This window comes from Elgaria multicarinata, chromosome 1 (genome assembly GCF_023053635.1).
Source record: "Elgaria multicarinata webbii isolate HBS135686 ecotype San Diego chromosome 1, rElgMul1.1.pri, whole genome shotgun sequence".
NCBI classification, from domain to species: Eukaryota; Metazoa; Chordata; class Lepidosauria; order Squamata; family Anguidae; genus Elgaria; species Elgaria multicarinata.
In genome coordinates this window covers 124479953-124502383 of record NC_086171.1, presented here as the reverse complement: position 1 = coordinate 124502383, position 22431 = coordinate 124479953, and the positions used below count along the sequence as shown (strand labels likewise).

Here is a 22431-nt window from a genome sequence, read left to right as displayed (position 1 = left end):
AAGCCCTACAATTCCTAGTATTCCCCAGCCAATTGTAAGACTTTTTCCATGCATAGGATTGTACCCTAACTGCAATCCTGTACATGTCTACTCAGAAGTAAGCCCTATTGAGTTAAATGTGATTTGGTCCCAGGTAAATGTGTATAGGATTAAAGCCTTAGATATGAATACAGAAGTCCCCAATCAGAAGGTTGCCTCTACACGCACACTCCACAAACTCACTAGATCTGGGTTGGCAGAAGGTAGATCTCCAGATGGTTTGGACTTTATCTCCCAGAAGCACCTGCCAGCATGCCCAGTGGTCAGGAATGCTGGGAGTTGAAGTCCACCTGGAGATTACTTTCTGCCTATTCCTGCACTAGGGAGCCTTGGGCAAGATACTCTCCGCCTGTTCCTTAGGCACTAAACAGGTAATAATACTGTTCTACCTTACAGGATTGTTGTGAGGATTGTGATAGATTATTTTGTTATCATATTATAATAAAATAATACAAATGAAGCACTTTGGGCACTTGGAAGTACTATTCTGGGATCCAAAATTCTTCTGTCCAAGAGAAGAATGCTCACAAATTCACTCATCTACTAAAAAGCATGGGACTTGCAAGTTAAGGCATCTGGGGGTTATCACCCACATCGTGTGATCTATAGCCAAGTTCTATAGTTCTACATGCTGCATTTGCTTACAAGTTACTCTCCATGTACCAACATATTGGTTTAGTCTTTCAAACCCAGTCCTCTTCCTGTGCAACTTCAGGGAACAGTGAAGCTGGAATCAGTGATGTGTCAGTCTTTAATAAGATACAATTTTAAATTCTAAATTCTTTATTCTGATAACCAGTCTCTCGTGTAGCTTATCTTCAGCTGCAGGGCACAATCCTATGAATGTTTAACCATAACTCGGTATGCTATGGCTATAAATTCTAAAAAATTAATTCTCATAACCAGTCTCTTGCAAAACCTTATTTGTAGCTACAGAGTGCAACCTTATGCATGCTTTATTTGAGGTAGAATCAGTAAAATAAATATTCCAGTTATCAGAACATCTACCTTGCTATGCTGGTCAGTTCAAAATAGTTAATTAATTCATGTTAATGAGATGCAATCTGTTGCAAAGGCCAATAATATACATTTTTAGGGTGCCATCCTATCCAGGTTTTGACACAAAAAGCCCTGCAGTAATAAATACAGAACCTGCTGCTTCTCCCCCGCCCCTGACCCTCAGACTTGTGTGTCACCTCGTGATGGTATAAACATTAGCCCAATTATATTTCTGCTTCCAGTCTGGCATTCACTCTGGATCCTCCATCTAGCAACCGTGTTTCTCTATATACAGCCTGTCATATGTCATACTCCCCAAATGAAAGCATATGAGTAAAGTAACGGGTCATTTATAAGAGGTGCTTTGCAGCTTAAGGTAAACTATGCAAGAAGTTGGCCATCTTTCCCTGTTTCGGGCACACAGTCACGCACACACACAGATCCCTACCACACACAGTCACTTCACAATTCACATCCCCGCCCTGCCATCAAAACCAGGCATGCACAGAAATCATTGCCCCCTTCTTCTGCAAGCATCTGGCTTCAGCAGTTTTATGACTCTTCACTCTGGGTGACAGCCATTTCTTCTGAGAAGAAACTCCACTCGGAAGGTATCAGTCTGGCACTGAGCATGTGGTGCAATACCAGCTGCCCGTACTTACATGATTTAAATGGGTACTTTAACCCCCCTGCATATTTTTATGAATATACAACAGAGTTTTAACGTATCAGAAACACCTCTGCAATTTCCTTGAGTTTGGGGGTGATTCTAATAAGTAGCAAAGGGGAACATGTAAGATAAATCATGGGTATGAACACATACAAAAATGATCAGAAATGGGAGAAATTTGCACTTCAAGAGAATTTTTGATGGCTACATCGCAGCTATTTTTTCTGGGTTACTAAAAACTTTATATCAATTTTTAATGTGATTTATACCCTACCACTCCATTAAAAATAGTGCTCAAGTTGGATAACAAAGAAATAGAGATAAAATAACAAAGTTATAATTAAAACATTAGGAGTGCAATCCTATGCATGTTTAGACAGAAAAAGCCCTAAAACTGTAAGCATGCCCCAGACAGCATGGCTGGTTGGGCAGATGTTGGGAGTTGTAGGACCTTTTTCTGTCTAAAGGTGCATATGATTGCACCTAAGAGAGCACTCATATGGGCTATATGATGGAGGCCTATGAGTTCAGAGGCCTCTGTCCATCCTGTGTCCTGCAGGACTCTTGCCAGTAGGGTGGAAGGAGCAAAAGAGGTCTTTTTTATTATTTTGCCTCTCCAGCCTCCTTTGAATTTTTGTTAGACTGGCTTTTGAGCCTGTGTAATGAGCTCTCACTTCTGGGGGCAGGGTTGAGGGCTGAGAGGCCTCTGCGGTTCCATGGCCTCTCTCAACCCTGCCCATTGGACCACCCCCAACACACCCATTTCTTCTCTTTCCAAGAAAGCTGCCATGGAGCTTTCCGCGGTAGCTGGGAGGGGCAGTTCCAGGTCCGGGCCTGATTCAAAGTGCTGGTATTAACATTTAAAGCCCTAAACGACTTGGGGCCAGGCTATCTGAAGGAACGCCTCCTCCCGTATGTACCTGCCCGGACCCCTGCTTTGGCGAGCCCCTGCCAAAGGAAGCGAGGCAGGTGGCTACCAGGAGAAGGGCCTTCTCTGCTGTGGCACCCCGGCTGTGGAATGAGCTCCCTAAGGAGGTTCGCTTGGCACCTACGTTATATGCTTTTAGATGCCAGGTGAAGACCTTTTTATTCTCCCAGCATTTTAACAGTCTATAAATAAATTTTAATTTGGTTTTAAATTTTAAATTTTGCATTGCTGCCGTTTTTATCTGGTTGAGTTTTTATATTGTATTTTATATTATAGTTTTATACTGTTGTTTTATACTTTGAATGTTTTTAATTTTTGTGAACTGCCCAGAGAGCTCCGGCTATTGGGCGGTATAGAAATGTAATAAATAAATAAATAAATAAATAAATTTCCCCACCGTCGGTCCCTCTCCTCTGAGGTTGGGACCCCGTCTGCAGCTTTGCAGGGGGAGATTCGCAACATCCTACGGATGCTCAGATGCCATGTAAGGGCCATAACGTTGCTCTCTCTAAAACACAAGGAAAAACATGTCCAATAAAAACACAAACAAAAGTTTGGCCAATTTGTGGCACTCATCATGTTGATTCTCCAAGTTGAGGAGACCAGATAGATTGGGGTTGAAGCCACCCTGCAGGGTCCAGGAGGCAGAATTATTTCGCTGGGTAGTATTGATGGTAGAAGAAGTTGCGTAATCTAATTTTTTACAAGGTCATGTGGTGGCTAAATTTGAGAGTTACCTATGTATTAGCAAAATATATGATTTTTGGAGGTTTGCTGGCTGTTCTGCACTAACCACAGAAATCATCTCTTCAAAGGCTATTTGTCCCATGTGGATAGTACACCCAAATCATATGTCTTTCTCAGATGATCTTTCCTCTTGTCTCTCTCATTGGTAGTTATTGTTATACAAATTCTGTGTCTGTATATGTTTGCTGTCAATTTCATTCTTCCCATAGCGTCGTGTTTTTACTCCAAATTGTTTCTCTTCTGGGTGACTGCTGGTGGATATATCAATATTTGATCTCTCACTGGAAGTATTTTCTGCTGGGTGGCTGTTCATTATCAAACAATTTCTCTCTATCAGATCTTGATTTCACACTCCTATCTGCCTGGGACTAGATCTTCATTTTGCCAAGTTATCTACCTCCTTTAACATGGCAAGTGCCAATCAGAAAGATGATGTATTCAGATCCGTAATGGTCACAGAGAAAACGTCCCCTAATACTGCTTTCAGATTACAAGATCACAAAGATGGTTTTACTCGATTGCGCACAAAATGAAAAAGGCAGCCATAAGCAGAACACTCTGCTGATGTTGACATTCAGGTGTGGTAGACGTCTACACAAACATAGCCAAATTCATCCCTGGTTTCATTCTGCCATTTTCAGCACTCTGAAACCAGGGATCGCATTCAATAGTACTCATTCAGTGTGGCCTTTAATAGATAGAAAATCGAGATTCATTTATGCATTGATGTCTACTTGTAGTTCTAGATAACCTTCTGAATGCTTACCAAGTCACCAGTTCTCTACTCCTGTTAAAAGAAGCAGAGGAGACTTGTTCACATGGAACTATGATCCCAACACCAATAATAAACTGAATAACCTCCACCAAGTACTCCTAAATATTTTTGTGACATTTGTTCTTCTTGTCCAACACTGCATAATGGCTCCCCACCCCCGAAATAGGCTTTTTGCAACCTCTTTCTCCATAATGAGGTTTTCTGGATCTCCAAGGCCTGACAGTGTCCAGGTCCCATTTTGTGAGTACTGGCATCTATGTAGACAGGCTTCCTACCATGATTAGCACAATTGTGACCACACTTTCTGGAGCTGCCATGATTGATGGTAGAGGAGATCAGGGTAGCCAGATCTCCTCTACCAGTCTTCATTACAAAGGGAGGCAACATTACTCACATGGCTGACGTTGAGCTGGAGTCTTGTGGCAGTGCTTGGGCACTGCTAATCTGAGCCAGCCTGTAGAGCCAGCCTGAGCTGGAATTTCAGCAGGTGAGGCAACAGTGCTTACCTAGGCTTGCTAACCTGGTGAAAACATCATCTGTCTTGTGGGATCCTGAGATCCTGGTCCACTATCAGGATTTTATTTATTTATTTATTACATTTTTATACCGCCCAATAGCCGAAGCTCTCTGGGCGGTTCACAAAAATTGAAACCATAATAAAACAACCAACAGGTTAAAAGCACAAATACAAAATACAGTATAAAAAGCACAACCAGGATAAAAACCATGCAGCAAAATTGATATAAAATTAAAATACAAAGTTAGAACAGTAAAATTTAAATTTAAGTTAAAATTAAGTGTTAAAATACTGAGAGAATAAAAAGGTCTTCAGCTGGCAACGAAAGCAGTACAGTGTAGGCGCCAGGCGGACCTCTCTGGGGAGCTCGTTCCACAACCGGGGTGCCACAGCGGAGAAAGCCCTCCTCCTAGTAGCCACCTGCCTCACTTCCTTTGGCAGGGGCTCACGGAGAAGGGCCCCTGTAGATGATCTTAAGGTCCGGGCAGGTACATATGGGAGGAGGCGTTCCTTCAAATAACCTGGCCCCAAACCGTTTAGGACTTTAAATGTCAATACCAGCACTTTGAATCGGGCCCGGACCTGGACTGGCAGCCAATGAAGTTGTAAAAGGACTGGCGTAATGTGATCTCGCTGGCCAGTCCCTGATAGTAAACTGGCTGCCCTGTTTTGTACCAGCTGAAGCTTCCGGGCTGTTTTCAAAGGCAGCCCCACGTATAACACATTGCAGTAATCCAAACGAGAGGTTATCAGAGCATGGATAACTGTAGCTAGGCTATCTCTGTCCAGATAAGGGCGTAGTTGGTTTATCAACCTAAGTTGATAAAAGGTGCTCTTTGCCACTGAGTTCACCTGTGCCTCAAATGACAGTTCTGGATCCAAGAGCACCCCCAAACTACGGACCCGATCGTTTAGGGAGAGAGCAACCCCGTCCAAGACAGGGCAAACATCCCCTCGCCAGACAGATGAACCACCCGCTAACAGTACCTCCGTCTTGTCTGGATTGAGTCTCAGTTTGTTAGCCCTCATCCAGTCCATTACTGTGCCCAGGCACTGGTTCAGAACAGCCACTGCCTCACCTGGGTTTGATGAAAAGGAAAGGTAGAGCTGGGTATCATCCGCATATTGATGACACCTCAGTCCACATCTCCGGATAACCTCCCCCAGCGGCTTCATGTATATGTTAAACAGCATAGGGGATAAGATAGAGCCCTGCGGAACCCCATGGCTTAGGAGCCATGGCACAGAGCAATAATCCCCCAGTACCACCTTCTGGAATCGGCTATCCAAGTAGGAGCGGAACCACTGCAACGCAGTACCTCCTACTCCCAGCTCAGACAACCTATCCAGAAGGATCCCAATCTTTTGGCCAATGCTTGTGGTGGGCAACCAGATTCCTAATCCTTCCACAGTTTGTTTAAAAGGCACAAACACGCTGGAAGTGGTAATTGGTCAAGGGTCATTGCTGGTGAGGAGAACTTCCTGAAAGTTCCTACAGATGCCAGACTTGACAAATCAGATAAAGGTTTTCATTAATCAGCCAAGGCTCTAAATTAGACCAACCTTTACCAACAGATATTTGGGTCTTTAACTCCCATCAGCCCCAGCAAGCATGGCCAATGGCCAGGAATGCTGGGATGTTTATCCAAAACATCTGGAGGGCACCAGTTTGACAAAAGCTGGCATAGACTATTGTCTGCATGGAAAGAAAGGAGAGCTATTTGAAAGTATTAGATACTATAGACATATAATTGGCACATATTGAAAGTGGCTTATAGAAACATGTATTTACAAAAAGGGAGAAAAGATGAATCTGGAATGCATTTTTTATCTACTCTAATCATGAATTCACATTATTTTTTGAATAACAAATTCAATTCTTCCTTTGCAGACCTATAGGTTTTTATTTATTATTTTGATTGAACAAGAGTGAGTGTTCTTAACTAACAGCTTTGGGGTGCTTCCAGATAGTCTTTCCCTCCTTATCAGTTTTTTTTGCTGTTAAAAAAAAGATGGAAGAAGCCATGGGAAAAGAGGGCAAGTTTAAAAACAGAAGACAATAACCCATAAAATCCCATGAATTAGGCAGGGTGATTGCACAATAAAAGCCTCATCTAGAAGCTCCCACATCTGTGATTCAGGAGCAATGTAAATCAACCGTATTTCCCCCTTATTTTCCTTTTTTGGAGGAAACAGAAGGTTCAAAAGCTTTTACAATTTTGAGATACTTTTCTTCACAAAATAACCTGATGCAAATGTAATGGGACTGCTGAAACAAACCAGGATTTGTTTGAGAATGAATGAACTCCTGTTTAAGAGCTACCAACAACCAAGAATTGGAAACCACGATCTGGTCAGCACACGTGTAGAGCTGGAAAAAGTGCAGAAAAGCACAACTAAAATGCGGCTGGAGCATCTATGAGGGAAGGTTACAACAGCTTGAATTGTTTAGCTTTTAAAAACAGAAGGTACGGGGAGACATGATAGAGGTCCACAAAATTATGCATGGTGTGAGGAATGTGGATAGGGAGATATTTTCTCCCTCTCTCATAATACTAGAACCCAGAGTAATCCCATGAGGTTGACTGGTGGGAGATTCAGGAAAAATATAAGAAAGCACTTCACACGGCACATAGTCAAATTATGGAATTCATGACTGTAATGGAATTGCTCTGTTTGGCTTAGCAATTCCCCGGCCGGAGAAGGGGGGTCTGACTCAACCAGCCCAGACACACGCCCCTTCACTGCCGCTTGTTAACCCTTTACAGTCTAGGTTCTCAAGGAAACCACGCCACACTCCAAAAGTAGGGACCAAACGCTTTTATTCTTGACACTACACACTTTCGTAAAGGTCCACACATTAAGGTTAACACTTTAGAGGTTTGGGGGGGAAACACAGACAAAGGAATGACACACATAGAGGATAGCAGAGACTAATACCTCACCCTTCCCTTTCACATGCTCAAGCTTAATAGAATTCGCACTCACTCCCCACTTAACCACCCCCACCAGCCATAACTCCGGCAAGGTCCCTTGCCAAAATTGTACCCAAATCTATTCTAAAACAAAACAAAACACTTAACTCTGTGACTCAACCTCTTGTTGCTCACCCCGACTTGCTTTTACGCCACTCGAGCTAAACTCCTTCCCTCAGCGGCCGCGTGGGGCCTGGATGCTATGACTTACCACACACACGCTGGCCTCCTAACACCCACAGGAAAGAGGCCGGACCCTTAAGTGCCTAAGCCTTTTATCCCTTTCTGGAACCCCCTTGTCACCAGAGCCACCCTTACCAATAGAAACCCCATAGCAACCCGCACCTCTCCCAAAGGGAGGGGGGAATGCTCCCAGACATTGCACAGCTGCAACTTGTTACTTTCCCCCTGGTACCAGCGCAGGTAGGCATTATCAGATGCCAGGCTCTTCTTGCCCAGCACGACCTTGGCATTTCACTTGCTACTCCCTTTTCAGACACAAAGAAACCCCTCTCCCTCTCCCTGGGATGAAGCAAAAGATGCTTTCTAAAGGGGCCATGGGCTCAGCCCATGACAATGACCACAAGATGTAGTGATGGACACCAATTTGAATGGCTTTAAAAGGGGTTTGGATAATTTCCTGGAGGAGAAGGCTATCAATGGCTACTAGTCCTGGTGGCTATGTGTACCACCAGTATCAGAGGCAATAACCCTTTATGCACCCATGTTGCTGGGGAACATGGGTGGGAGGGTGCTGTTGCACCTGTGTCCTGCTTGTGGTTCCCTGGTTGACAACTGTTTGGCCCCTGTGTGAACAGAGTGTTGGACTAGATAGACCCTTGGTCTGATCCAGCAGGGCTCTTCTTGTGTTCTTATGTTCCTGGAAGTGCTTAAACCACAATTTCCCAGTTCAGATGTCATTGGGTGTGAAGAGGGAGGAGGGAGCTTTTGAGCTCTTTGCTCATTTACCCTCAGTGTGTGATTTGTTCAGCATCCCTTTTACATCTGAACCATTCCGTTGTGTATTGTGTAATGTTAATGGTACATGAAATAAAACATGTTATTCTCTCAAATAACTTGTTTATGGATTAGTGTTCTTATTTCTCTGGCAAGTATAATTTTTAGAGCTTTCAACCTTCATAATGCACTTTGCTTACTCAAGCATTTACTTATTTTCCCCTACTTAATCTAACTATTGATGTGGCCCTTGACTTTTCTTATGAGATGTAACGTTAGAACTATGCTACTGCCATGGAGTGGAATGTTGCTAAATCTACATTGTTCTTGAACATAGATATAACATTTAAGGCATGAATTTCAACAGCTTCTCCTCCTCTCTCTCTCTCTCTCTCTCTCTCTCTCTCACGCACACACACACAGTGACATAAGCCTAACTTCTTCCTGGATTTGTAATTTGCATGATGGACCTACATACCAGAAAATTGAATGTTGGCTAGCTGTCAGGCTTGTTCAGCCAGGCTGTCAATTTCTTTTATTTTTAATGTTATTTTTTAACGTGTATGGATGTTTATCCATTCCTTCCTTCCCTTAAAAAATACACACAACCAAAACCAAGCAAAACACTCAAAAATAGTTGCAAAGTGCTACAAGTGTGTATGCATGTGTGACACACACACACACACACACACACACACACACAGGGCCTTGCTTGACCTACCAGATAATCCGTCTGGGAGGAGGGGCAACGGCGTGCTACAGCTAGCGCGTGCCGTCGCCCCTAGCTAGACGTCAACACGCGATGGGGCAAGGGAAAGCCCCGCCGCGTGCTCCGGTTTTTCTTCTGTTAAAGGGCCATGTGCGCAGGAGCGCACCGCTGAAAAAGGTAGGGTTTTTTTTTTAAAAAAAAATAAAGGGTTCCCCACTCCCCCTGCCCGTCACCATGCCCTGTCCTCCCCCATCTGCCAGGCCCGTCCCCGATTCCTGTCGCCGCTCGCCAGGCCCTGTCCCCCGTCCTTCTTCCCCCCCCGTCCCCGATGCCCATCGCCGCTCGCCAGGCCCTGTCCCCACTGTTCACCAGGCCCATCCCTGTCCCCGATGCCCGTTGCCGCTTGCCAGGCCCTATCCTCCGTCCTTCTTCCCCCCGTCCCCGATGCCCATTGCCGCTCGCCAGGCCCTGTCCCCTGTCCTTCTTCCCCCCCGGTCCCCGATGCCCGTCGCCACTCAGCAGGCCCTGTCCCCGATGCCCGTCCCCGTTCTTCTCCCCCCTCTCTCCTGCCGGGTCCGGTCTTTACCCTGGCCCCCATCTCCCCCCCGTGATCCCCCCAGCCCGATGGGCGAGTAAGCGAGCAGCCAGGAAAAGCCACGGACCCTGCTAGACCTTCCGCGGAAAAGCCAGGCCATAAGCGAATCCGCTTATCCCGGGTTAAGGGAGGTCTTAGCCCGGCCTGACCCCGGGATCCCCTGTGCGTCATCTGGATGCACAGGAGGGAGACTGGGCCTCACACTGGGCTAACGCCTCGTCTAGCAACAGCCACAGAGAGAGAGAGAGAGAGAGAGAGAGAGAGAGAGAGAACACAGGTTCTAGCAGATCAGAGCTGTTGAATTTCCAGCTTGGCTCCATTCAAATGTATTATTACCCCAAAAGCTGCAAAACAGTCTTCATGTGAGAGAGGAAAACGGCTAAAGAGAGATTATAGCATTTTGGTTTCCGTTTTCCCCTTACGTGGAAGTCCTCTAAGCTTCTGGCTGCATTACAGTCAAATACGAACCCACTTCTTTTTTCTGATTCAGTTACATTACTAAAAGTCCGAACTAATACTGAGTGATGCTCTCCTCTGATTGTTTTGCTCTTTACTCTTCCCATAAGGCCACCCATGATAGTCTAAGGATAGTAGTCCTCTCTCTCTCATATATATATATATATATATATATATATATATATATATATATCCCCTTTTCTCTTAATTTTCTCATTAATTAAGTGGTGTTCTGTCTTTCTGTTATGTGTATGTTTAACTTTATTTCAAAATAAAAATTTCACATGGTTTAAAAAATAAAAGTATCTTCAAATGAACCTGTGAGGCTACTTCCAAGCCAACTGTACTACTCTGTAAATAGTAGATCTGTCTTCACACTGTCTGTTCCTGGCAAAGATTCCTTCAGCAGAGTGTTTTGCATCCATATTACGCCATTGTCGCCAGTGGCGGGTGCATTGGTGGATGGTGGAAGTCCTAGCAACCTGGGAGGCAAGTTTCCATTCATCAGTAACAATCTGAAACCAGCAGAAAGCACCCTCCACCTCCCAGATAACTGCAGGATGAAGTACAAGCTACCTATACAGCCCCTCCCAGATGCTGTGCTGAAGAACTCTTAACTGCAACTCAGGATCTGGGCCATTACTTTCTTAATTGAACATAGTTACTTCTCCTTATTTTTCCTTGTTAAAAACTGATTTAAAAGGGCTGCTTAATAGCTTTGCCATTTAAAAACCATCATTTTTATTTTCTTCCTAATTTATTAATAAGCCTTCTTCCCCTCCAGAATTGCTTTTCCCCAGGGCTTACTAATACTCTGTGTTAAACAAGCCTTTAGTTAGATGTACCTCTGCTTTTCTGCATACATAAACACGCGCACACACACACACACACACACACACACACACACACACACACACACAATGCTGAACTGAGAGACAGTAGTTGCTCAGGAAAGAAAAAAGATTAGCTTCTTGGCATAAATACTTCTTTCTCTCCAAAGATGCTGCTAGAAGTAAAGGGGGATTCTTTAATAAAAAGGTTGATAAAGAGAGGAGATTAATGCTGAGTGAAATAGATGGGTGCATCTTAGGAGTACTTTCCCATTTACTCCCCCCCCCTCTTTTTTTGGTAATGTCTGCAACAGGATGCAGAACAGCTCATAAAGGGGTGTGAAAAGTTCTGGGAAGTAGCCAGTGTCTGAAGCAACTATGCTAACAATCACTCTCTTCAGCTGTCAGTCTCCACACAACCACGAGCAAACATGTGTGTGTGTGTGTGTGTGTGTGTGTGTGTGTAAAGACAGAGAATGGAGCCCTGCCTGCTAGCCCTTCCTCTGTAAGCCCTAGCCCCAGAATGTGCGTAGGCTCTTCCCATGATTCGAAACGTTAATTGTGCAGCAGACATCCCTGTTACAGACATTTCCCCGAAGGCATGGACCACAGTGAGGCAGGGGGCCAGAACGGGACATGGAGGTGGGCCAGTGGGCGCATCCTCCTCTCTTCCCATGTGATTACTATTGCGTGGTGGATAAGGTTAACTGCAGGGCTAGCCCAAGATGTTTTGCTGCCTGTGGCAAAGTTGACACCCCCACCCCCATTTCATTTACAAAAGCTGACTGAACTGGCTGAATAATGTATCTTAAACATTGATGTGGGACGACAGTGTCCTCCGCTGTACCTAAGAACAGTGAGCTAGCTTAAGAGGTGCAGAACAGGTTACATGGCCCACAGCTCTCCCCTCCAACACTTGCTGCCAGCTTCCAGCATCGGTTGCCTGAGGCAACTGCCTCACTTGGGCTAATAGTGCTGCTGGCCTGGTTACCTGTCCAGGTGAGCACATTGTTGACTGACTAGTGGGGGCAGTACAGGGATGGGGATGGGAATCCAATGTGCCTACCTTTGAAAGCAATGCAGGGCAAGTGGACAGCATCCACCTCCAGGATATGCATCCTGCCACAACTCGCCATATTCAACCAATCGCTGTGAGGCTAACCATGCCTCTTGAACCCCATCTGTGCATTGTGGCTTGGGTGGTTGATTTAGAGTAGAAACATGACCAGCAGCAAAGGGTCAAACACTCTGCCCCTTCCAATGCTTGTCCTCTAAAAAATAAATAAATGAATCACGGGCTCTTGAAGCTGCTTTTCTTTAAACAAAACAGCATTGGCCTTCATCATGTGCCTTTATATATAACTAGTAAAAAAGCCTGCCATACGACAGATGCATTTATTTTGTTAGCACTTCTTTGAATACAATATTTTTGGTATACACTTTTTTAAAATTTTGAATCAACTTCCCCATCAATAATTTTGAACTTTATGTCCTCAGATCATCGGACTCTGGACATTGCCTCATGCAGTTGTGCATGGGTAAATACCGGTCACGATGGCAAAGGCAGTCACATTCTCTTTGTATATCAGACCAATTTGCACATTGGGCTTTGTTTCGCTCTGCCTTTCTCCTTTTAGCCATTTCCCTCATTGCTGCATCTTCCACAACAGTTTGTTTGTATTTTGGGGGCATATTCACAATTTTCTAATTGTGAGGAGAAGCCGTCTGGTGAGGAGGTTAGTGAGTTTTGGCCCCTCTGCTAGGCTGGAAGTTACTGGCAGTTATTTTTCTTGGAACTTCCATAGAAGGCCGCAGTTCCAAGAAACGTTGCTAGAGGGCAAAACCTAGAAGTGGCTTGGAGGAGCCCTCTGGCCTTCTGTCTTGGAACTTCCCTAGATGGCCGTTATTTTTCTTGGTAGATGGCACTTATTTTTCTTGGCACTTCCCTAGAAGGCCCTGTGAGCTCAGAATTTTTAAACATGCAAATAGGAGAGAATGCAGAGGCAGTGGATTGGCCTGTAAGCGCAAATAGGAGAGAACATGCAAATAGGAGAGAAGGCAGAGGCAGTGGATGGGCCTACTGATTGGCGATGTCATTGTGACATCACCAACCAGTAGGCCAAGCCACTGCCTCTGCCTTCTCTCCTATTTGCATAAGTGCCTTGGAGGAGGACTCTGGGCTTTTATATATATAGATGTGCAATTTACTACTAAGATGTTGTATTTAAGTTGTACATTCTTCTCTTTCTGATGCTCATATGCATAGTGTTTTGTTTTTACTGGGACTAGTGGGGCAAGAGAATTATTCCCTTCTGGGGAGCTTGCTTATGCAGCTGAATACCTTCACAGACAAGGATCTACACTACTGCTTTAAAGCGCTTTATAACAGTTTTGAAAATGGTATGTGGAGTGTGTCCTGGGCCCCAACAGTTGTCAAAACTGTTATAAAGTGCTTTAAAGAAGTAGTGTAGATCCTGCCCTGGTAAACCTATACAGAAATTATAAAGTAGCCAGAGGGCCCCTTTCTTATCACTACTTTTGTAATTCAGGACAAGTTACAATAGTTTTCATTCTTCCTAGAGAACACCGTGTGTGAAAAGCTCAGCCGTTCTTTCAGCTCATGGCGCATTGGACACAATCCATCATTTCAGGTTCAGCCTTCTTGAAAACAGGTGTGGCATGATGGATTGTGTCCAATGCCCAGGGACATGAGCACAAGGGGGAGAGTCCCCAGTTCCTCCTCCCAATTGCAGCCACCTGTGTCCCTTAAGTCTCTCTTAAGGGTCAGGGAACCTTGCTTACTTTTGTGAATTTGTATCTCTCTTTCCACTAAAAAATAGTGATCAAGGTGGCTACCCATAAGCATAAAAAGACCTCCAGGAAAGGCCTAGGATGTAGGCTGGAGGACAATGGCCCAAAATGTGGAAATTGGACTGTGACAGGTTCGATGAGCAGATTTCCACTCCAGTCCCCTGTCCCACATCTCAGGTCATTTCCTTAGTCCTCAGAAACAGCTTTTTGAAGTGCCCAGGGGGCTGCAATGGGCAAGAGACAATGATTCTTGTACTCTTGCTGTGTTGGATAAGACTGGGGAGGTATCATTATGTCCAGTGGTGTAGTGGGGCCAGGGCTCGCTGTGCTGTTACTATTCTCTTGGCAGGGACACTGCTGTCATCTGCTCCCCACACACACACACATTAGAATTCTTCATTCCCTCTGAGCTTAGTTGCCATAATCATAATAGCTGGAGGGGAAATGAATTTTCCTAGCAACAATATATCATTCCTTGTTGTAATAGGAAGTATTTTAGGGTGGCAATTAAGACCTGCTCTTATCAGATGAACTCATATAGCTTATCAGGAGCATGGCTATGTGGACTGTCATGAGGAGCTGCACTTCAGAATTGACCACTATAATGCCTAGTATTATGAACACATCAACATGCATTCCAATATCACCTCACCCCTTTCTTGCTCCTTGAGGAAGTAAGACTCAAGGTAGAGTTCTTTCTTTAAACATATGTGCCACACAGCTCCAGGCCAGGATGACTCTTCAGATGAAGACCCTGACATTACAGAGCCTAGTGAGGCCTCAAGTACCTCTAGCACTGGTGCAGAAGCTACACCAGGCCCTTCAACAGTGGTGGACCCTAAAGAATCCCCAGGGATGACCCCCCCAAAGACTGTACTTCACCCATGTGGTCAGAGGAAATGGCTGAGCATGTTCTTAGCCCTAGAATGTACCACAACCAGAATGTGGAGTCATAGACCATCACCCAGAGGCAAAATCCATATATGAAGAACCACAACAATTGGGCAATTCAGGAGTAAAGGACTCCTCATGACGAAGGCCCTCCTTATGTGGAGGGCTTCTTCCAGAAGCCACTGAGGTGGTGCAGCTGAATCCGGAGTGGTGTTCTGGGAGCTCCAGCTTACAAACCTTCAGTTGAGACTTACTAGCTGATGGAATGACACCTTTATTCCAGCACCTTGAAACCTTGACATTCCTTGGATTGAGCTCACATGCTGCTAACTCTTGATAACGTTCTGCTTTTGGGCAACTCTTTTGCTCAATTAGTATTACTGTGCTCTTGATGTTTTGCCTACCTGTTGACTTCTCATGCTTTGAACTGCTGTTTTTTGTGTGGTTTAACCCTTTGCTTGCTGACTTTGCTAAATGGATTGGCCCCTAGTCAAGCTGAGCCCTAACTGAGCCATAAGAGGAGAATGATGCACACACCAACTTTCATTCCAGCATCCCAGCTTACAAGGAAGATTTTCACTGAGTTTCCTTGAAAGCCTGTGGGATTGGAACTGGAATACCAAGCTTAACGTATAGATTTGTGCCATGCATTTTTCATTCATTTTTTTAAAAAAGAAAATTCATTCTGATACCTCAGTGTTCAACTGATTTAGAACAGTACAAACTGAAAATAAACACACCACCACCAACAACTTTCCAACTGAAAAAAACAACAACACATTAAACTGAAGGCCGCAATTTTGCAAGACCTTGTTATTATGTGCTTACAATTCTACTGCATGCTGTGTAAGAAGTAAAATGGAGATCTTTGCCAGTGTGTCTTGTAACCCAATGTACAATGCAAAAGATAATATGGGAATGATGGAGGGAAGAAGTAGCTAGGCAAATACCATACCATACATCTTTATTGCGATCCATAGATCCATGAAAAAACAAGAAGCTAGGCAATACAGTGTTCAAGTGTATTCACTTTAAGTAAAATTATAACTGCTGGCTTAATGACCTCAATCTGATCTGAGATCATGAGATGGAGTGCATTGATAAGACATGTTTGGACCAGGGAATCAAACTAAATATGAAGTAAAAAACAAAAAAATATTTATTGATTTATTTATTACATATATATATACCGCCCCACAGCTGACGCTCTCTGGGCGGTTCACAAAAGCTAAAAACAGTAAACATTTTAAGTATACAAAATTTAAAAACCATCAGAGACATAAAAACAATAATATAAAAACAGCAGCATCCATTTAAAACAACAGTTCTGGAGTCCATTAAAAAACAAACAGCATTGTTCAATGCTGTTCAATGCCTGGGAGAAGAGAAAAGTCTTGACCTGGTGCCTGAGAGATAACAATGTTGTTACCAGGCAAGCCTCATTAGGGAGATCATTCCACAGTAGGGGGGCCACCACCGAAAAGGCCCTCTCCCTTGTTGCCATCCTCCAAGCTTCCCTCGGAGTAGGCACTCGGAGGAGGACCTTAGATGTTGAGCGCAGTGTACGGGTAGGTTCATGTTGGGAGAGGCGTTCCATCAGGTATTGCGGTCCCAAGCCATGTAGGGCTTTATAGGTTAAAACCAGCACCTTGAATTGGGCTTGGAAACATTTAGGCAGCCAATGCAAGCGGGCCAAAATCGGTGTTATATGCTCCGACCTCCCTGTTCCAGCTATCAATCTGGCCGCCGCATTTTGCACAACCTGCAGCTTCTGAACGTTCTTCAAAGGCTGCCCCATGTAGATTCAAAATGAACCTTTATTTTACCCCCCCCCCAAAAAAAAAAAAACTGGAAACAAAACTGAAATGGCACTGACCCACAAACAACAACAATTTACCACTTCAGAATAAGGGTTTGACCCAAAACATCAAATGTGGTACTCCCTTACTCATTCCACCACAACCAGAATGTATCAGAACAAGCCCATACAGTGAAACTAACATTTGAGAGGATTTATACATTTTTGTTGTCCAAGCTTCTGGACTGTTCCCTCATCAAGAGGGTTGAGCTAGGGAAGCATCAGCAGTTGGCTGGAGGCCTTCTTCCTATTTAACTTAGAAACCCCAGTAGCTGACTGTAAAGCTGAACAACCTGCTGGAGGCAGAAAATGCGAGAGAACACCATTCCATAGGGAGCGAGGGAAAGCGCCAGCCCTGCTGCCAATGTCCCCATCCATTCCAGTTCCTACTTTCCCATTTGAATCTGGAAGGTAAAGGGGGCTTCTTTGCGAGATTGCTTGCATGCAGGTAGAAGACTCCGCATAATCCAGAACCCTGATAACTCAGGGTTTCCAATTGTGGAGTAGTAAGATTCTAGCAACATTCAACTGAATGCTCATAGAGAAACTCCCTTTGTACCTTCTAGGTTAACGCAAGAAGGTAGAAACCAGAGGGGGCAGAAGTAGCATGTGGAGGAATCCATCCGTGTGGGTGGGTGGAGCTTGCTGAGCTTTCATCAGCCCCCCCCCTTTGGCTCATTTCTTCCGGGAGAGAGACAGGGGGAGTGTGACCCTGTTGGTTCTCCTGGACCTCTCAGTGGCCTTCGATACCATTGACCATGATATCCTTCTGGATAGGTTGTCTGAGCTGAGAGTTGGAGGTACTGCGTTGCAGTGGTTCCGCTCCTACTTGGATGGCCGATTCCAGAAGGTGGTGCTGGGGGATTATTGCTCTGTGTCATGGCTCCTAAACCATGGGGTTCAACAGGGCTCTATCTTATCCCCTATGCTGTTTAACATATACATGAAACCGCTGGGGGAGGTTATCCGGAGATGTGGACTGAGGTGTCATCAATATGCGGATGATACCCAGCTCTACCTTTCCTTTTCATCAAACCCAGGTGAGGCAGTGGCTGTTCTGAACCAGTGCCTGGGCACGATAATGGACTGGATGAGGGCTAACAAACTGAGACTCAATCCAGACAAGACGGAGGTACTGTTAGCGGGTGGTTCATCTGTCCGGCGAGGTGATGTTTGCCCTGTCCTGGACGGGGTTGCACTCCCCCTAAAGGATCGGGTCCGTAGTTTGGGGGTGCTCTTGGATCCAGAACTGTCACTTGAGGCACAGGTGAACTCAGTGGCAAAGAGCACCTTTTATCAGCTTAGGTTGGTATACCAACTACGCCCTTATCTGGACAGAGAGAGCCTAGCTACAGTTATCCATGCTCCGATAACCTCTCGTTTGGATGACTGCAATGCGTTATACGTGGGGCTGCCTTTGAAAATGGTCCGGAAGCTTCAGCTGGTACAAAACAGGGCAGCCCATTTACTAACAGGGACTGGCCGGCGAGATCACATTACGCCAGTCCTTTTACAACTTCATTGGCTGCCAGTCCAGGTCCGGGCCCGATTCAAAGTGCTGGTATTGACATTTAAAGCCCTAAACGGTTTGGGGCCAGGTTATTTGAAGGAACACCTCCTCCCATATGTACCTGCCCGGACCTTAAGATCATCTACAGGGCCCCTTCTCCGTGAGCCCCTGCGAAAGGAAGTGAGGCAGGTGGCTACTAGAAGGAGGGCTTTCTCTGCTGTGGCACCCCAGTTGTGGAATGAGCTCCCCAGAGAGGTCCGCCTGGCGCCTACACTGTACTGCTTTCGTCGCCAGCTGAAGACCTTTTTATTCTCTCAATATTTTAACACTTAATTTTAACTTAAATTTAAATTTTACTGTTCTAACTTTGTATTTTAATCTTATATCAATTTTGCTGCGTGGTTTTATCCTAGTTGTGCTTTTTATACTGTATTTTGTATTTGTGCTTTTAACCTGTTGGTTGTTTTATCATGGTTTTAATTTCTGTGAACTGCCCAGAGAGCTTCGGCTATTGGGTGGTATAAAAATGTAATAAATAAATAAATTTCTCTTTGAGTTGGACTGACACAAACTGTATCAAGTCTGGTCAGTTGGTGGATTTCTTATGATGTTTGTTTGTTTGTTTGTTTGTTTGTTTGTTTTAATTTGTGACAATAGAAAGTTGCTCAAAGTGCAACTGCAATTTGCACAAATTTCTATTTCCATAACTTTTTTAAACCCCCCCCCCCAAAAAAAAGAGGTTCTTGGATTTGGGGAAGGAAATGGCTTGCTATCATTGAGGGCTACACTAGATACCACAGCAAGAGACTCAGTGTTTTAAATGTGGCTGTGTTCCAATCATGTAGAAAGCAGGAGCAGGGGTCCATGGATCCATAGGTGGAGTGGGCTAACTCTCATATCTGTGGCTTATCTTCCTGTAGTCCAAGTGCAGAAGCATAATCCTGGGGGACCAACCCACCCTCTGGGGGTCCCTAGAAAACTACACTTCCGCCCCTACCTCTTTTCCTCAACTGCCAATCATTGGTGGTTTCTTGGATCCCTAGGCGCTGCAGAGACGGAGCTCCAAACATAGCCTCCCAAAGATAAGAGTTTTTAACTTTAATTTTATACGGAAAAACCTGAGGCTTGGCTCACAAATGCAAGCTGAGTTGGGGGCGCCACAGAAATTGGGTGAGCTCCCAAACGGCTGGATTTCCTGGCGAGAGGGATCCCTATGCACAGGAATATCAGGGGTGGGAGTGGCCTGTGCACCCCCATGCTCCCTCAACTCTTAATCCCCATGTGTTCAGCTGAACACTTGCAGAGGACTTTAACTGTTGCTCATGTTTAACCGTTGTAACTAGGGATGTGCTCCGCTCCGATTAGGAGCGTAGAAGCAGTAGCGGATTGGCCTGCTCCGCCTTACCCAGAGGCGGAGTAGGAGCGGACCGTGGACCCCCTAGAAGCAAGGCGAAGAGAAGCGACCATTTTTCGGAGCTCCGAGTTCAGGCGGAGCGCTCCGGTCGCCATCTTGAAAACATTTTGCCATAGGATTGCATTGCGGCAAATAATCGCGCATAACTACGTTGTTTTTGAAGCTATCGCTCTGGAAATTCTTGTGCTCAGAGAGTCGTGGATGGGGGTCATTTTGAGACCACTCTCACCTCTCTGCGTTGTCCGTGTCGCGTGCTATATTTTTTTGAAAATCGGGTCAACCGCGCGGCTCAAACTGCGTTTCGGCTTTTCGCCCATAGGATTGCATTGAGGGAAAGAATCGGGGATAACTGGGGGGGGTTTAAGCTATCGTTCTGAAAATTCTTGTGCACAGAGAGTCGTGGATGGGGGTCATTTTGAGACTACTTTCAACTTTCTGCGTGCTGTGGTTCACGTGCAATGTTTTTGTGAAAATCGGGTCAACCGCACGGCTCAAACTGCGTTTTCGGCTTTTCGCCCATAGGATTGCATTGAGGGAAAGAATCGGGGATAACTGGGGGGGGTTAAGCTATCATTCTGAAAATTCTTGTGCACAGAGAGTCGTGGATGGGGGTCATTTTGAGACCACTCTCAACTTTCTGCATCGTACGGGTCGCGGGCTAGAAGTTTTTAAAAAATCGGCGGGAAAAATACCTTTTTCAAAGGGCTGAGGGGCAGAGTCAGCTCCCGGTCATGATGATCCCAAAGTTGGAGGAGGGCATAGGCAAAACAGGTAACTTGGGATTCTGGGAAACTTCTCTTTCTTCATCTGAACGGGCTTTTCCCCGTGTTTTTTAACACAGTAGCCCCACCAAATGCACAAACACAACCTGAAATCATATACTAAGCCAAGAATAAGAGATAGAAACACAGCACTGCTCCCCACCCTAACCTTGGTGAACAACTGAATCGATGTGGTGCAAGGGGATGAGCTCCCCTAGGGCATCTCATCGTGGACGTGCCCCCACTCTCTCCTGCACTGGAAGGCCATAGAGCCTTCCAAAGAGAGTAAAACGGTGGAGCAATGCCTCTCATGAGTTGAAGTGAATGGTCACTTTTCAGTGGTGGAGCAATGCCTGTTCTGAGTCGAAGTGAGTGTTTTACTTCTTCTCGGAGCTGTAGCTGTCAGTGTCTTGAACTGGCAGCTACTTCCCCCTCCCCCGGGCACGTCCCCCTATTGCTGGTAAAAGACAGATATAGCCTTTTAAAAAAAGTTCTTCTTGTTGTTTATTGAGCAACACTGCTGCTTTTAATTCCACCCCTCCTTTGTTTATTGATTGATTTATTCCATTTTATATGCATTACTGGCTTATCCTTGGCTCACTTCCTTATGCCCCCAGAAATGCCAGCTGCATGCCTGCCTGCCTTCCCTCCCTCCTCCCCTGCCCACCTCGCAGGGATGTTGTGTGTGGGGTGCCCGATTTTCAAAAATTCGCCAAAAATCAGGGGATGATGGGATTGCTTTGAAACTTGGCATGCGTGTGTATATCCCCATGAGGTGTCATGGTGCCAAACATGAGGTTTCTAACTTGAACAGAAAAAAAGTTGTATAATTTTTTAGCTTTCAATGCAAGCCTATGGGGGGGGAAAACGGAGCTCCGGATCCGGATCCGGAGCTCCGAGCGGAGCGGAGCGGAAGTGGGCGGAGCGGGGGCGGGGCGGAGCGGCCCGATCCGGAAAATGGTGGATCTGCAAGTGAAGCGGAGCGGGGGGTCCGTGCACACCCCTAGTTGTAACTGGTTTAGACTTATTGGCTTGCTTCGCCCAGCTGTGCAAAAGATAATTGTAATGTGTCTTATATTTCAACTCACATCAAACAAATCTGAACATGAGTCGGTTCATGTATGCTGAACCACATACTTACTGAAACTTTACTGGCCTGAATTGGAGCCAAACCAGGACAACTCCATTTGCAATTGAATCTGAAGTGGAACCAAACCAAAAATTGACTGCTGCAACAATTTCTTAAAACAGAAAAATAGAATGATGATCCCAGATGATTATTTTAAAGATGTTATAAATCCCTAGATATGTACTCTGTGCTGCCAAATAATAAACTCTTATAAAATTACTAGCATGTTCATATTCAGGTGTTGTGGGTATTCACATCTTCAGTCCAGCTATTGTGATGGAATACTGAATGGCTCTTGGCAGTAAGTGTGGCAGGTATCCAAACCTGTGTGTCCAGATGGTTTGAGATGCCACCTGTCTTCCAGACTCCTCCATCGTTGCAAATGTTTTCTTGTCTGGACTCCACTGGTTGACATCTCTAGCTGAAATCAAATGGCACTTGGTGTTCTCTTATATGCAGCAAAATCATGTAAGAGGCTTGTAACATCCAAAAAGACATTGTGTTGACATTGTGGTGATTGGTAAATATTTGTTACTGTTGTTCGTCCAAGTGGCTGAAACAAAATCCTTGTCAGGTAGCAACAGATCAGTATTTATTACACTAAGCCAGAAAAGCTGCCAGAAGTCTCCACAGAGATAGATTTCCTGGTGTCAGCTGCCCTTCCTCCCCTAAGTAAGGTATTGAGTGGATCACAGAATGTGCACAGAATTTTTAAAACCTAGAGATGGATCCAATTTTTGTATGGTTACATTTTTGTGCTAAAAGTCCTGTGATCAACAGCAGAACTATTTTGTTAAGCATGTAGGCTAATCATATGGATATCCAAACAGTGTATCTGTGTTTAACTAAGCTATGAATCG

At 45.0% G+C, this 22431-nt stretch overlaps 1 protein-coding gene across 3 annotated transcripts in view; it reads left to right on the top strand.

The window, feature by feature from the left end:
* Positions 1 to 22431, top strand: part of DPYD (dihydropyrimidine dehydrogenase) — a 608504-nt gene that overhangs the window by 265509 nt on the left and 320564 nt on the right. The gene's annotated exons all lie outside the window — the stretch shown is intronic.